This window comes from Molossus molossus, unplaced genomic scaffold (genome assembly GCF_014108415.1).
Source record: "Molossus molossus isolate mMolMol1 unplaced genomic scaffold, mMolMol1.p scaffold_m16_p_15, whole genome shotgun sequence".
Taxonomy (NCBI): Eukaryota; Metazoa; Chordata; class Mammalia; order Chiroptera; family Molossidae; genus Molossus; species Molossus molossus.
Window position 1 is genome coordinate 36,477,571 of NW_023425350.1, and position 15,862 is coordinate 36,493,432.

Consider the following 15,862-nt stretch of genomic DNA (forward strand, 5'->3'; position numbering starts at 1 on the left):
AGGAATCCAAAGCCTTTAGGTATTGTTTATATTCCAGTGTTTATCAAAGTTCTGGAGGGGACTGTACATTAATATTTAATAGAAATCTCAAAAATTATACAGACAAAACTAAATTCTTTATTTCTATTGCAAACCCCCAACCCATAGCAGAATGTTCCCCTGCTTCCTCATAGCAGTATATCATACCATCTTGTGTCCTTTTCCTCAAATCCAACTTAAGGTTCCAAATTAATTCTTGTCACTGCCTCACTTCCCACATTTATTTCATCTGCACATACCATTAGCTATTCCTCAAAACCGTATTCTAAATATCTCTACTTCTCTTGAATTTCATATAATTCAAGCCAGTCACCTCTCACCTATACTATAGTGATATACTTTGTTTTCCTCCCTTCTTCCAATCTATGCATTGCACCTAAAGAGATATTTCAAAATGTAAACCAGAATTCAAATTCCCCTGGTTTCACAATTCCAGTGTCTTTCCATTACACCTGGGATAAAAACCCAAACTCCCTATCCTGACCTGTAGGAGTCACCCCTTCCCGTCTTAGCCCCATCTCATAAAACTTTCCCAGTACTGTGAACTGGCTTATCCAGCTGCAATTCCTTCCTTCCTCTAGAGATAGGAGAGTTAAAAACTACCTTTCCTGGACTTCCTTCCAGCTTTGTGTCTAGATGAATATCAGGCTTGCTAATCAAATGCTCTTGTGCAAGCATTTGGAAGACAGAAATGAAACAGTGGGCATCTTTTTTGCCCAGTTGGCATTTTCCTTCTGCAAAAGCTGAGAACCCAGGGGTTCCATAGCAATCTTCAAGTATCTATTCTCCATTTCCCTGGGTGCTGACAGGCAGATGCAGTGCTAGCAGGTGCAGTAGCCAGATGTCTCTTTCCAGTGTCTAGTAAGTTTTGTGACTTAGAGTTATCAGCTGCTGTGCACTTCATCCTGACTCACTGCCAAAGATCTCAGCAGCATATGCTGGGACTCAGCGAATCCAGTGGAAGTCTCCAATGCCGTAGATTCCCTTGCAGGGTGGTTCCAAAGGGAATGTTTTGTTTACTTTTTATTCCCTCTCCCCACCCCCAATATGTCCTTAGAATATAAATTCCAAACAGAGACTTTGTCCTCTTTAGTATTTGGTTCTCAGCCCTAAAATATTATGAATAAGCATTTGTTCATTGAGTGAATGAATGATTGAATAAAACCTGTCATCTCTTGATGAACAAATAGGTATTTCTATCTTATCTGGAAATATAAAAAATTTATGAGCAAGCATCTTTGTGAAGAATATCTTTGTTTAGTTGTACAAGTATACCTAAAAGGTAGTATTCTGGAAGTGGGGTGTTTGGGTAAAAGAGCACATGCATTTTTAATTTTAATGCTCACTGCAAAATTCCTTTCAGATATTAAGCAATTTCCACTCTCACTAATGATATACAAGTGTCTATTTAACTAACATGAACTACAAGCTTAAGTACTACCAAAATTTCAAATCACTATCAACCTGAAAGATGAAACACATTCATTATAATGTAATTTACATGTTTAACTGTAAGGTTAAGTATTTGTTTATATTGTTTAGCATTTTATAGTTATCTTTATAACTGCATGTGCTTTGCCTGTTTTCTATTTTTTATGAATTACTGTTTATTAAGCTATTTGTCATGTTGTGACATGTTAAATTAATCTTTTAATTTTGTCTTGTATAATATTTTTTCATTCAGTTATTCTTATTTTATTTTTGTATCCTCACCCGAGGACATTTTTTTATTTTTTGTTCAGATAAAGTGGGAGGAAAGAGGAAGAGAGAGAGAGAGAGAGAGAGAGAGAGAGAGAGAGAGAGAGAGACATTGATCTGCAAGAGACACATCGAGTGGCCACCACCCTCATGACCCAACCAGGGCTGGGGACAAACTGCAACCGAGGTACATGCCCTTAGTGGGAACTGAACCCGGGTCTCTCTGGATCGCAGGCCGATGCTCTAACCGCTGAACCAAACCGGCCAGGGCCTTATTTTTTATTGTTGAAATCTCAGACTTAGGGAAGATTTGCAGAAAGATGTAGTTCATTTGCTTTTGGGCAATATTTTAGATTGTTTATAATAATTTGAGCCATTTTAATATAAGCTCCAGACCAACTTAAAATTATTTCATCTTTCCTCTAACTTATTTCTCTTTTATTTTTCTTTCACCTTTATTATGTACATAGGAATATTTGTCTAGATCATTTAGTCAAATTTGGCTGTGAGTAATAAAGAATCAAAATAACAATGGCATAAAGAAGATTAAATCTACAAGCAATTCAGGGCTAGAGTGTGTCTCTGCTTCATGAAGTCCTCAGGCACCTGGTTCTTTCCACCTCATTTTATCTTTATATCCTTAGGAGGATGATCTTCAAATCATTCACATGGACCAAGCCATAGACAGATAGCTATGCTCCAGAACTAGAAAGGAGAAAAGAAGGATTCAGGAAGGACAGAGGTTGTGTGTGAGTACTGTCCTCCTAAGGGATGCTCTGAGAGCTGGTACAGGATATTCCTGCTAGAGGGCACTAGAGAGAATTTAGACATGTATCCACATTTAATAATGCTAGGAATTGTTTATCTTGGTGGCCATTTTACCTGCTATAAATATAGGGAGGAAAAAGCTAATTTTGTCTGACTAAATTTACTTCTCATTTATTTTCTATCTTCCTAGCTCTTCTACGTTTTCTAATTCCCCTCCCCCAAGGGCCTAGAAGCTATAGAGAATAATGTATTTTTAAGAATTCATATAGGCATCGTCATCAAATTCAAGAGTAGTCAACACAAGTGAAAGGGTCAGAATTTGAAAGAATGAGAAACTTTCATTTTAAATTTCAGTATATCTGTCAAACATCTGCTCCCCAAGCTATCTTCTGTATACAATTAGTATGACACCTAATAATTACAACAAATTAATCAGCTCTAGAAAAAGTATGCTAGATTATGAGCCAATTTAATATTGTAACAAATAGGAATTATAGCTTTCATGTTATTGCTTAAATTTTACTTTATTGATTATATTTTGATATGGCTATAATTTATGTGCACTATCACATTCACTTCAAGAATTAAGATGAAAGACAGAAGCTAGTTGTTTTTTCTCAAATTTACACATAAATTTTAAAATGATGCCCTGGCTGGTTTGAGCATTGGCCTGCGGTCCAGAGAGACCTGGGTTCAGTTCCCACTAAGGGCGCGTACCTCGGTTGCAGTTTGTCCCCAGCCCTGGTTGGTTGTGCGAATGGCAGCCACTTGATGTGTCCCTTTCACGTCGATGTTTCTCTTTCTCTTCCTCTCTCTCCCTCGCACTCTATCTGAACACAAAATGAAAAAAAAAGTCCTCGGGTGAGGATTAAAAAAAAATTTTAATGAGTTTGAATTAGAACTATTAAATATATTTTTCTGTGATGTGGGGAAATCATATAAGCACTCCTAGCCTCAGTTACTACACTTGTATAATGTAACATTTCACTTTAAATCTTTGAATGTTTGCTTTTTAACTAGCTTATCTTTTACATCCCTTTCAGTAATAAATCTGTTTCTTTGTTTATAAATTCTAATTTGGTATTAATTTTCTCTCATCGGTTTTGTAATGTTAATAATGACTGCATAATTTATTTTAACTCAGTTTTAATTTTTTTACTTGATGCAAATGTTTACAAATATTTTCATTTTGCTTTCTACTCCTTTGCTAAATATTCACCTGTAGCAGCCTAATTAGAAGATATTATTTCAGGAACTGATACTACCAGTTTAAAAATAATCACTGCTATTCTCGTTTCTTGCTTGTTCAATTTACAAATCAGGTGTTTGATCACATAAAATAATATTCTGCAAAACTTGTGCTTCTGAGAAACCTAGTTGAAGAGAAAAGAAATGTTATCCCTAGGATAAGTGTTGTTTTAGGTTGGTTATTTGAGTAACAATCCATTCATTGTTAAGTTGAAGATCTATTTCAGGGCTAACACTTTGAAAGGGGTAGAAACCTATTTACATTCACCTTAATTTTCTTGATCTGTGTTAAACATCTCATGGGTGTAGAATGGTAAGACTGCCACTAGCTCACAGAGCTGTCAAGGAAACCAACAGGTTCTTCCCAGGGATCTGTTAACATCAGTTCTTTATCTAAGTCCAGGGCCTCTTTATTAATGGAGATATCTGGGGAAAATTACCGGAAGGTCCAACTGCCAGGATGTAACTTTCTTAGCATAACTTAATGCCTTTCATGAGGATATTAGATGGATTCTCACTATCTTTTCACATATAAGTTAATTTAGCATACCTTAGATTTGAAGAGTTGTCAGTTACGTGATAGCAATGAATAAACTATCTAACAGATTCAGATATGCATATCCCAGTGTTGAAGAATATACACTTAAAAATTATAAAATTTACCTTTGCAAAGTGCTTTGTAAAGCTATTGATATAATGTTACCTTTAATTCAAAGCAATCATGAAACTAATTTAAATTATTATACGTCATAATGTGGCATATAAATCAAATACTTTAAATGCAATTCTTGATTTTACCTGATCAACTTTGACATCTAATCTTTAAGAATAATACTAGGCACCTGGCCGATGTGGCTAGGTTATTGAGCGTCGACCCATGCACAAAGAGGTAGCCAATTCGATTCCCAGTCAGGGCACATGCAGATTGTGGGCCCAATCCCCAGTGAGAGGCGGTCACTCGATGTTCTCTCTCATTGATGTTTCTATCTCTCTCTCCCTCTCCCTTCATCTCTCTCTAAAATCAATAAAGGAAAAAAAAATATTAAGGAAAAAAAACTTTGTCTGAGACTTACTCATATCCAAACTGTCAATGTACTACCAGGTTTTGTTATTTACTCACTGTAAGCTATGCTCAATAAAAATAAATGTTCTTATTTAAGTGAGGCAGCAAGTTACGATGGAAATAACATTGAGTTTCTAGCCCAATGGGTTTTAATCATAACTCTTTTTTTTTAACAGACTCAATAAGGCATTGAGTTAGTTACTTTAATAGTCCTAGATCCATTTTCTGTATCTGTCAACTGGGAACAGTGTTATCTGCTTTGAAATGTTATGTTAAGTATTGAATAGGTGGAGATATACAAAATATATTAGCAAAAGTACAGTGCTTTCCACATTGCAGGCAAATCAACTACTAAAATTTCATTCCTATTCGCATTTACATAAAATTAATTTAACACGATATTCTCATGCAATTTAAACTATGTCTTTTTTTCTGGAGATATTTTCACTATCACAGTTAGTATTTCATTTGTGGTATTATTTCTTCACAGTTCTATAAAATGACAGTTGAAGCTATACTGAGCTCTGATAATATCTCTTAAATGCCCAATTTTTTTCTTTCCTTAAAAGAGAAAATACACCATCTATAAATCAACATTATTTAAGAAGTTAATTTATATAGAAATATAAATTAATGTATTATAAATATAAATATATTAGCAATATGGTAGTCAAAATTTGAATATAAGAAAGTAAATAAAATAAATTAGAACTGACTATAGTTACATAAAATATAAAAACAAAATTGAAATACTAAACTCAAAAATAGTAGAAATGTGAAATGCTTTATAATAGGTAGTATTCTTTACATTTTTTGTTTGTTTTGTTTTTCACCTCATTCTTAGTATATTCATGAACAAGTCATTCTGGCCAGAAGAGTTGTTAGATCTTCTAGTTTCCTGGGATAGCTACGTAATTCTATTTGTGAAGCCTTCACAAGTATAACGTCATATTTTTAACAATGCATAAATTTTTATTAAACTATAAACACCAGGATACATTGAAGTAGAGTATATCTTGCTGAAAATAAAAAGTTTCGCATGAGATCAACCTGTAACCAGGGAACACATCCATGAATATATAAGGAAACGCAGGGTAGTCAACTATATTTTATTCGAAGATAATATAGCTCTGAAAAATGACCAACTGAACATTAAAAAATTATGAAAGGTTTTTATAATATTCTAAGTTTGGTTTTGGAAACAGTTGTTTGCATTGTAATTGCCTTTAATTTAACACACATAATTCCATTATTCAAACTTTTGTCTCAAACATCTAAAAGTCAGGAACTGCCATTCCATAAACATGAAATCTAGTTGGAAAAACAGAAAATAATAAAGGAATATTGCAAGCCAGTTAAATACTAAAGTATAAGATGCCAATTCAAGTTGGAAATATTGGAGAAAGAATAGATCAATGTTGGTTGCTCTTGTTTTGTTTGTTCTTCAGAATACAATAGTACAGTGATATATGAATGCATCTCTTAGAGATTGATTAACACAAAAATAACTTGATCTGTAACAAGAATGGATAAAAGGCATTTCTATAAAAATATGATTTGTGCAAAGACTCAGTTTCCACATAAGAGTCACACTAGAGAGTAATGACTAAACATATAATTTCATATGAACAAAAGTGAAGCACAAAGCCAGGAGCCAGATGGAAAAACAGGAAAAAGACATGAACACTTAAATATATGTATATAAGCCCTAAAATAGATGAAAAAGTTATAACAATTAGGACATTATTTTTAAAAATTAACTGAGACCACTGACAGATCATTTTCTCCCATTAGCTTGCTGAAACCAGCAGTTACTTAAAAAAAAAAAAAAAAAAAAAAAAACCTATTAATTTACATTATTTTCCAGCACTTACAATTTTTAGAAATTCTTCATTCTTTATCAATTGATAAGGATAAAATGGTATCTTATTTTGCTCTGTGTTAGAATTTCCTTGGTTATGCTCAAAGTTAAAATTTTCTTATGTTTACTAGCCACATGATTTTTCTCCTTAGTGAAATGACTATGTTTTTTTGTCTATTTTTATTTTATTTTTTATTGGTTTATAAGCATTTATTATCTATTAGGACACTAAAGCTTTGTAGATTATACATGTTAAAATGATCCTCTCCCACTTTAAGTGATCTACCTCTGTTCTCTTAATGGAGATTTTCTTATAAGTTACTAGCTTTTTTTTTCTTTCTTTCTTTTTTGAAGATTCTTTCTTTGTCTTTGATTTTTGGCATTCATTATTATGTGTCTTGGGAGGATTTCTTTAAATTTACTTTGGTTACCTATGAGCATCATGATTTTGGCTATCTAAATATCTCCCCAGATTTGGGAACTTCTAGTTCATTACTTCTTTAAATAACCTTTCTGCTCTCTTCTCTTTTTCTTTTCCTGCTGGATTCCAGCAAATTGGTTCTTTGATAGTATCCCATAGATTACTAATATTTAATTCATTTTTTTAAATTCTCTTTTCTTTGTTCTTCTCTAGTTTAATAATTTCAAAGTACCTGTAGTCTTGTCCACACATTCTTTCTTCTGTTTGATCTAATCTTCTGTTGATGCCCTCCATTGTATCTGTTTTTGTTTTGTTTTTCATTTCACTCATTGTATTCTTCAGCTCCAGAACATGTTTGACTCACATGTGCTCTCTCTTAAAAAAAATAATTTTACCTATTTGTTTAACTTCTCATTTTGTTTCTGTATTGTTTCTTCGAATTCATTGAACTGTCTCTGTTGTCTCTTATAGTTCAATGAGTTTCCTTAAAAGAGCTATTATGAATTCTTTATTGGGTATATCACAGATCTCCATGATTTTGTGTTCAGTTACTGGAAGATGGTTGTGATCCTTGGATGGTGTCATGTTACCTTGATTTTTTTGTGTTCCTTGAAGTTTCAGGTTGCTGTCTTTGTGTTTGAAATAGCAGTCACATCCTCAGTCTTTACTAACTGCCTCTGGGAGAAAGATAGCTTCCATCTGCTCTGCTAGAAATACTGAGGCTATCTCAGACTTTCTATAGGTATAGCGGATCCATGCTTCTTGTTCCTCCTGGTGGCAGACTTATTAAGCTTGTATGCCTTCTCTATATTTTGCCATGCACCAGGCCAAGTGCTGATGATCTTTCTTTTGTTTTCACAAAGGTGGCACTACAGCTCAAGTGCCATTCTTTGGCCAACGTATTTGGGTCACCTTTCTGTGGGTGCTAACTATCCAAATGCCAAAGGTTGTCTTTGCCACTGCTGTTGGGAGTACACATAGGGACCCAGACACAGGGTGAGTCCTTGTGTGGTGGAAGGTCCAGCAAGAGCTAGGAAAGCTCATGGACCTTTGCGGGGATTCGTGGGTAAAGGGTTCCCAGCAGCTCGTGAGCAGGCTTTTTGATGGTGTCCACAATGCCGCTAGTAGGATATTGTCCCTTTCATGCCCTCCAGGAATCTTATCCACTGCTCTCCCTCTCTTCCTGTCCTCAGTTATGTAGCTCCAGATTCAATTCTCTGAGTAAGATTAGAGAGAAATGAGCCCTTTTGGTGGTGTTCCACACAGCTTGGGAAGCCAGGTGCTCACTCACATGCTATCCCTTTCCCCATGGTAGAAATCACAGGTCAAGAAATTCTCTTTTTTCCTAAACTGTGCCAGCTTGAGGAGGACTGAGTGGGTAAAATCAAGCTTCTCTTTTTCTCTACAGTAGTGTGTTCAGAGGTATATTTATTGCTCCAATGATGTACTGAAAGTTTTCTGTAAACCTGGACTTTCCCAAAGGCTCTTGTATCCAGTGGTGATTGTCCAGGACTGTGGATTCCAGGCACTCCCAGGCTACAGCCAAGAGGAGCTGAAGCTGTTTCACAGGCCACTGCAGAATTCACAGCCTGGACCACAATCTGTCTGCTATTATTCTATGCACAAGTGGGCGAGACTCCTTCTTTGTGCTTTGGCAAACGGTGCTGGATTTTAGTTTCTTCAAAGACATTGTTGTTTATGGAAAAATGGCTATTTGTTTATTTTTATTTTTTTGCAGGGGACAAAACTGAGGGCAAGGAATGTCTTTTATTTGATGCTGACCCTCAATCTTAATATTTTTCTTTTGACATTTCAGTGCTATGGTTGAATAAAATGCAAGACACACTGTTGTGTTTGATTTCAGGTAAAGAACAATTAGCCTTTTAGTATAATTATGTTCAAAATATTCCTTGGTACTTTAAGACATACCTAAACTAAGGGGTATCTAAAATTAAAATTTAACTAGATGTCCTCCTTTGGCCCACTACAAATGTCAAACCTATATTTAAGGTCTTACTTCATTTCCTCCAACCCTTCTCTCTTTTACTCTTGATTTCTCTCTGTACATGTGTATGATGTAAGGTAGAGTGTCAGTTGCATTTTTCCCCTTTTCTATACTATTTTTTATGCTTTATTTGCCAGCAGTTCTCTATTCTCACTTATCTGCTATGCTAAATTTGAAGTATATGTTAGTTTCTAATTATATTTAATTTAAAAATATAGAGGTAAGTTGTCGAAGCTGGCCCAAGGAGGTGTTATCACCCTCAACTCTTGTCTTGACAATTGTGTCCAAATTACAGTTTCAACTCTTTACATAAAGACTGCATTTACAGTGTCAGGAAAGAAGAAAAGAAAGAGACATAAGTTCATATTAATTTAAAGAACATGCATTGTAAGTGAAACATCCAATTTCTATGGACATCCTGCTGTCCAGGACTTCATCATGTGCTCACATCTATTGAAAGAATGGCAGGACTTGTAGTTGCATAGCCATTCCTTATCCAACTTTCTCACGGAGAAGAAGGGAATATGACCTTTGGAGAAAGTTAGCCATCTCAGGCACAATATTATTCACAAAGTATCTTTTGTGACACCAGGGACCCCCTGTAAGCCCATACTGCAGTGTGACATCTATTAGCTAGGATTCAAGAAATACACTCGTGTGTCATCATTGCATTTACACTTTTTAACCTTTAGAAAAGTGGTCATTTTATAAATATTTTACATATGAAGTTAATTGAGGTCAAAAGAAGTACTTATATCCTGGTTCTTGAGACCATACAAGCATGATTCTGCCTAGTATTTTTACTTAATACATTTTCTTAATAATGTTTCCAGATCAGACACACTCCAATTCTAGCTGATAATTAGATTTCTAAATACTTCTATTTCATCTCTTGCTGAGTCTATCTTAACAATGTAAATTATTTGCAAAACTTGTATATCTAATCTCATACAAAAAAGCTGGAAACTTATATGTCTATAAAAGCTCTCTCATAAGGTTTCAAACAAAATAGAACCCAGGGGTAACCCAATTTAATTGTATTAATTCTACCGTCAAAATTACTGTTGGTAATCAGGGGTTTTCCCTCTGTGATTAAGTTTATCAACAGAAGGGGCTCAAAGAGCACACTACAATGATTCCTTCCCAACACCTAAATCTGAGGCTTACATACTTGACATTAACATATTTTAATCAGCCATCACTTATTTATTTTTTTAAATATTTACTACAAAAAAGACACTTGTGCTAGATATTGTGTAAGATGAGGACTTATTTTACACAATGCCAAACATTCAGTTTACAATTGGAAAATAAGTAGGTTTTATTTTATTTTTTTTATTTTTTCAAATTCTATTTATTTATTTTTGTTACAGATGTTTCTCCTTTTCCCCCATTCACACCATCCTCCCCCTGTCGCCATCTTTGTTGTCCATGTGGATTGGTTATGCAAACATGCATATAAATTCTCTGGTTTATCTCCCCCCTCCTCTTCTGGGGATTGTCACTCTGTAGCCTACTTCCACATCTCTTGGATTACCCTGTTCTTCAGACTGTTGTGTTCATTATATTCCACAAATAAGTGAGATCATATGATACTTGTCTTTCTCTGCTTGGCTTGTTTTGCTTAGGATAGTACTCACCAGGTCCTTCCATGTCATCTCAAAGGATAAAAGATCTTTCTTTCTTATAGCTGCATAGTACTTCATAGTGTATATATACCACTGCTTTTTTTATCCATTCATCTACTGATGGACATTTGGGTGGTTTCCAGATCTTAGCATTATAAATAGTGTTGCTATGAACATGGGGGTACATATATTCTTTCTGATTGGTGTTTCAGGCTTCTTAGGGGATATTCCTAGAAGTGGGATCACTGAGTCAAATGGCAATTCAATTTTTAATTTTTTGAGGTAACACCATAGTGTTTCCCATAGTGGCTACGCCAGTCTGCATTCCCACCAGCAGTGTACTAGAGCCCCCTTTTCTCCATACCCTCACCAACACTTGTTGTTTGATGATTTGTTGATGATGACCATTCTGACAGGTGTGACATGATACCTCACTGTTGTTTTAATTTGAATCTCTCTGATGATTAGTGATGTTGAGCATTTCTTCATATGTCTCTTAGCCATTTGTATGTCCTGTTTGGAGAGGTGTCTATTTAGTTCCTCTGCCCATTTTTTAATTTTGAGCTGCATGAACACTCTATATATATTGGAAATTAACCCATTATCTGATGTATCATTAACAATTATGCTCTCTCATGCAGTGGGTTGCCTTTTGATTTTGGTGGTTGTTTCTTTTGCTGTGCAGAAGCTTTTGAGTTTGATGTAGTCCCATGTGTTCACTTTTCCCCTTGTTTCTGTTGCCTTAGGTGATGTGTCAGTGAAAATTCTGCTGCGTATGATGTCTGAAATTTTGTAGCCTACATTTTCTTCCAGGATTTTTATGAATTCACGAGTCACAGTTAAGTCTTTTATCCATTTTGAGATTATTCTTGTGTATGGTGTAAGTTGATGGTCCAGTTTCATTTTTTTTACATGTAGCTGTCTAATTTTCCCAACACCATTTATTAAAGAGGCTGTCTTTACTCCATTGTATGCTCTTGCCACCTTTGTCAAATATTAATTGAGCATAATGTTTTGGTTCCATTTCTGGGTTCTCTGTTCTATTCCATTGATCTATGTACCTGTTCTTGTGCTAGTACCAGGCTGTTTTGATTACAGTAGCTTTGTAGCATAACCTGATATCCTGTATTGTGATCCTGCCTACTTTGTTCTTCTTTTCAAGATTGCTGAGGCTATTCGGGTTTTTTGGTTCCATATGAACTTTGAAGTATTTGTTCTACTTCTGTGAAGTATGTTGTTGGTATTTTGATGGGGACTGCATTGAATCTATAGATTGCTTTAGGTAGTATGGTCATTTTAATGATGTTCATTCTTCCAATCCATGAACGAGGTATGTGCTTCCACTTTTTTATATCTTCTTCTATTTCTTTTTTCAATGTTTTGTACTTTTCTGCAAATAGGTCCTTTACTTCTTTTTTATTTCTAGGTATCTTAGTTTTTTTTCTCTGATGGTAAATGAGATTGTTTTTCTAGTTGCTCTTTTGGTGAGTTCATCATCGGTGTATAAAAATGCCTTCGATTTCTTGACGTTAAATTTGTATCCAGCTACATTGCCAAATTCATTTAGTAAGTATAGTAGATTTTTGATGGAGTCTTTAGGGTTTTCTATGTAATATCATGTAATCTGCGAATAATGACAGTTTCACTTCCTCCTTTCTGATTTGTATTCCTTTCATTTTTTCTTAATGTCTGATTGCTGTGGCTAAGACTTCTAATACTATGTTAAATGAAAGTGTCAAAAGTGGGCATCCTTGTCTTGTTCCTGTTCTTAAGGGAAATGTTTTAATTTTTGCTCATTGAGTATGATGTTGGTTGTAGGTCTTTCATATATGGCCTTTATTATATCAAGATATGATTCTTATATTCCCAAATTTCTGAGCATTTTTATCAGAAATGGGTGCTGGATTTTGTCAAGTTTTTTTAGCATCTATTGATATGATCATATGATTTTTATCTTTTCTTTTGTTTATGTGGTGTATCACATATATTGATTTGCGAAAATTGTACGAGCTTTGCATCCCTGGGATGAATCCCACTTGGTCATGGTGAATATTTATTTGATGTATTGCTGGATTCGATTTGCTACTATTTTGTTTAGGTTTTTGGTATCTATGTTCATCAGGGATGTTGACCTATAGTTTTCTTTCTCTGTGGTGTCTTTTTCTGGTTTTGGATTTAGAATTATGCTGGCCTCATAAAACGAGTTTTGAAGTCTTCCTTCTTCTTGAATGTTGTGAAATAGTTTTAGGGGAATGGGTGTTAGTTCTTATTTGAATGCTAGGTAAAACTCCCCCGTGATGCTATCTGGGCCTGGGCTTTTGTTTCCTATGAAAGTCTTGATTATATCTTCAATTTTCTTTGTTGTTACTAGTCTGTTAAAGTTTTCTCTCTCTTCCTGGTTCATTCTGGGAGACTATGTGTTTCTAAAAATTTGTCTATTTTGCTTAGATTGTCTAATTTGTTGCTGTATAATTGTTCATAATATTTGTTAATAATCCTTTTTATTTCTGTGGTGTCAAGTATTATTTCTCCTCTTTCATTTCTGATTTTGTGTATTTGGGTTCTCTCTTTGTTTCTTGGTGAGTCTAGCTAAGGGTCCATTAATCTAGTTTATTTTTTCAAAAAAACAGTTTTTTGTTTCATTGATTTTTTGAATTGTTTTTTTTTTTTTTTTTGGTCTCCATGTTATTTATTTCTGCTGTGATATTTACCATTTCCTTTCTTCTGCTTCCTCTGGGGTTTTCTTTTTGTTTGCTTTCTAGTTCTTTAAGTTGTGAGATTAGGTACTCAGTTAAAATTTTTTCTTGTTTCTTGTGGTGGGCCTGTAGTGCTATGAACTTCCCTTTCAGAACTGCTTTCACTGCATCCCATAGATTTTTTGTTGTTGTGTGTTCATTTTTGGTTTCCAGGAAGTTTTTAATTTCTTTCTTGATCTCCATGATAACCCATTCATTGTTCAATAAAATGCTATTTAGCCTCCATGTTTTCAAATGTCTTTGCATGTTCTTGTTGCAATTGATTTCTAGTTGCATGCCATTGTGATCTGAGAAGATGCTTGATACGATTTCAATCTTCTTGAACTTGTAGAGACTTAGTTTGTGCCCTAACATGTGGTCTATCTTTGAGCATGTCTCATGTGAACTTGAGAAGAATGTGAATTCTGCAGTTTTGAGGTGTTATTCTCTGTAGATATCTATTAAATTCATTTGATCTAGCACTTCATTTAGAGTCTGTAGTTGCTTGTTAATTTTTTGTCTAGATGATTTATCCAGTGATGTCAGTGGGGTGTTGAAGTCCCCCTCTATGATTGTATTACTGTTGATTTCTTCTTTGACAGTCCTCCAGAAGATTTTTAATATATTTTGGTGCTGCTATATTGGGTGTATATATGTTTACCAAGGTTATGTCTTTCTGTTGGATAGATCCTTTCAATATTATGTAGTGGCCTTCTTTGTCTCTAATTATGGCTTTCATTTTGAAGTCTAATTTATCAGATATGAGTATTTCTACCTCAGCTTTTTTTCCTTTCTGTTTGCATAGAAGATTTTTTTCCATCCCCCCACTTTCCACCTATGTGAGTCCTTTGTTGTGAGGTGGGTCTCTTGTAAACAACATGTATGTCAGTCAAGCTTTCTTATTTAGTCAGCTACTCTATGTCTTTTTATTAAAGCACTCAGTCCATTTACATTTAAGGTGATTATTGATATGTACTTATTTATTGCCATTTCTGTTTAGTGTGGTTATATTTTTCTTCCTATTTCTTCTACTAATTACAGCAGTCCTTTTACATTTCTTGCAGTGCTGGTTTGGTGCTAATGTATCTTCTTGGCCTTTTTTTTGTCTGGAAAGCTCTTTATTTGACTTTCTATTGTGAATGACAGCCCTGCTGGGTTGAGTAGTCTTGGATTTAGATCCTTGTTTTTCATGACCTTTATTACTTCCTGCCATTTCTTTCTGGCCTGTAGTGTTTTGTTGAGAAGTCAGCTGAGAGCCTTATGGGGGTTCTTTTGTAGGTAACGTGTTGCTTATCTCTTGCTTTCATTAACATTCTCTCTTTGGCTTTATTTTTTGGCATTTTAGTTATTGTGTGTCTTGGTGTAGGCCTGTTTGGGTTCTTCTTACTTGAGGCTATCTGTGCTTCTTTAACTTGAATGCATTCTTCCTTCACCAAGTCAGGAAAATTTTCTGTCACTATTTCTTCAAATATACTCTCTAACCCTTGCTCATTTTCTTCTTCTTTGGGGATTCCTATGATGTAAATGTTATTGCCATTCCAGTTGTCCTACAGTACTCTGAAGCTGTCTTCCTGTTTTGGGGGTTTTTTTTGGTTCTCACCTGAGGACAGTTTTGCACTTATCTTCAGATAGAGCAGGAGGGAGGGAGGGGAGAAGAGAGAGAAAGAAACATCGATGTGAGAGAGATACATCGACTGGTTGCTACCCACATGTCCCCAACTTGTGCTGAGGACAAACTGCAACCGAGGTACGTGCCCTTCGTGGGAACCATACCCAGGACTCTCTGATCATGGGTCGATGCTCTAACCACTGAGAAAACTGGCCAGGGCTCTTTCTGTTTTTTTTTTTTTTATTGTTTTTTTCTTTTTTGTTTTCTGATTGGTTGATTTTTTTCTGCTCTGCCTTCTAATTCACTGATCCAGTCCTCAGCTTCCTGTACTTTGCTGGTTTTTCTTTCCAATGTATTCTTTATTTCTGCTATGTCATTCTTCATTTCCACTTGGTTGGTTTTTAATATTTATATATCGTTACTCATGGTGTTGATGTCCTTACTCATGCTGTTGAGCTTCCTCAGGATCATGGCTCTGAATTCTACCTCTGATAACTTGCTTTACTGCATTTCATTTATCTCATCTTTGATAGAGTCCTGTTTTTCTTTCATGTGGGATTTATTTCTTTGTTTCACCATTTTGGCTCTCTCCGTGGGTTTTGGAGCCTGCCAAATTATCCCTGTGGTGTGGTGTTGGTGTTCTGCTGTTTGTGGCTCCCTTTACTGGGTTTGGGTGAGTGTGGGAGGACCCACGAAAAACAGGACTGTCAAGTCTTACTTTCCTGGGTAGATTTGCAAGCCCAGGAAAGGATCAGTTAATCTCTAGCTTTTTGCCTGTAGGCTATTA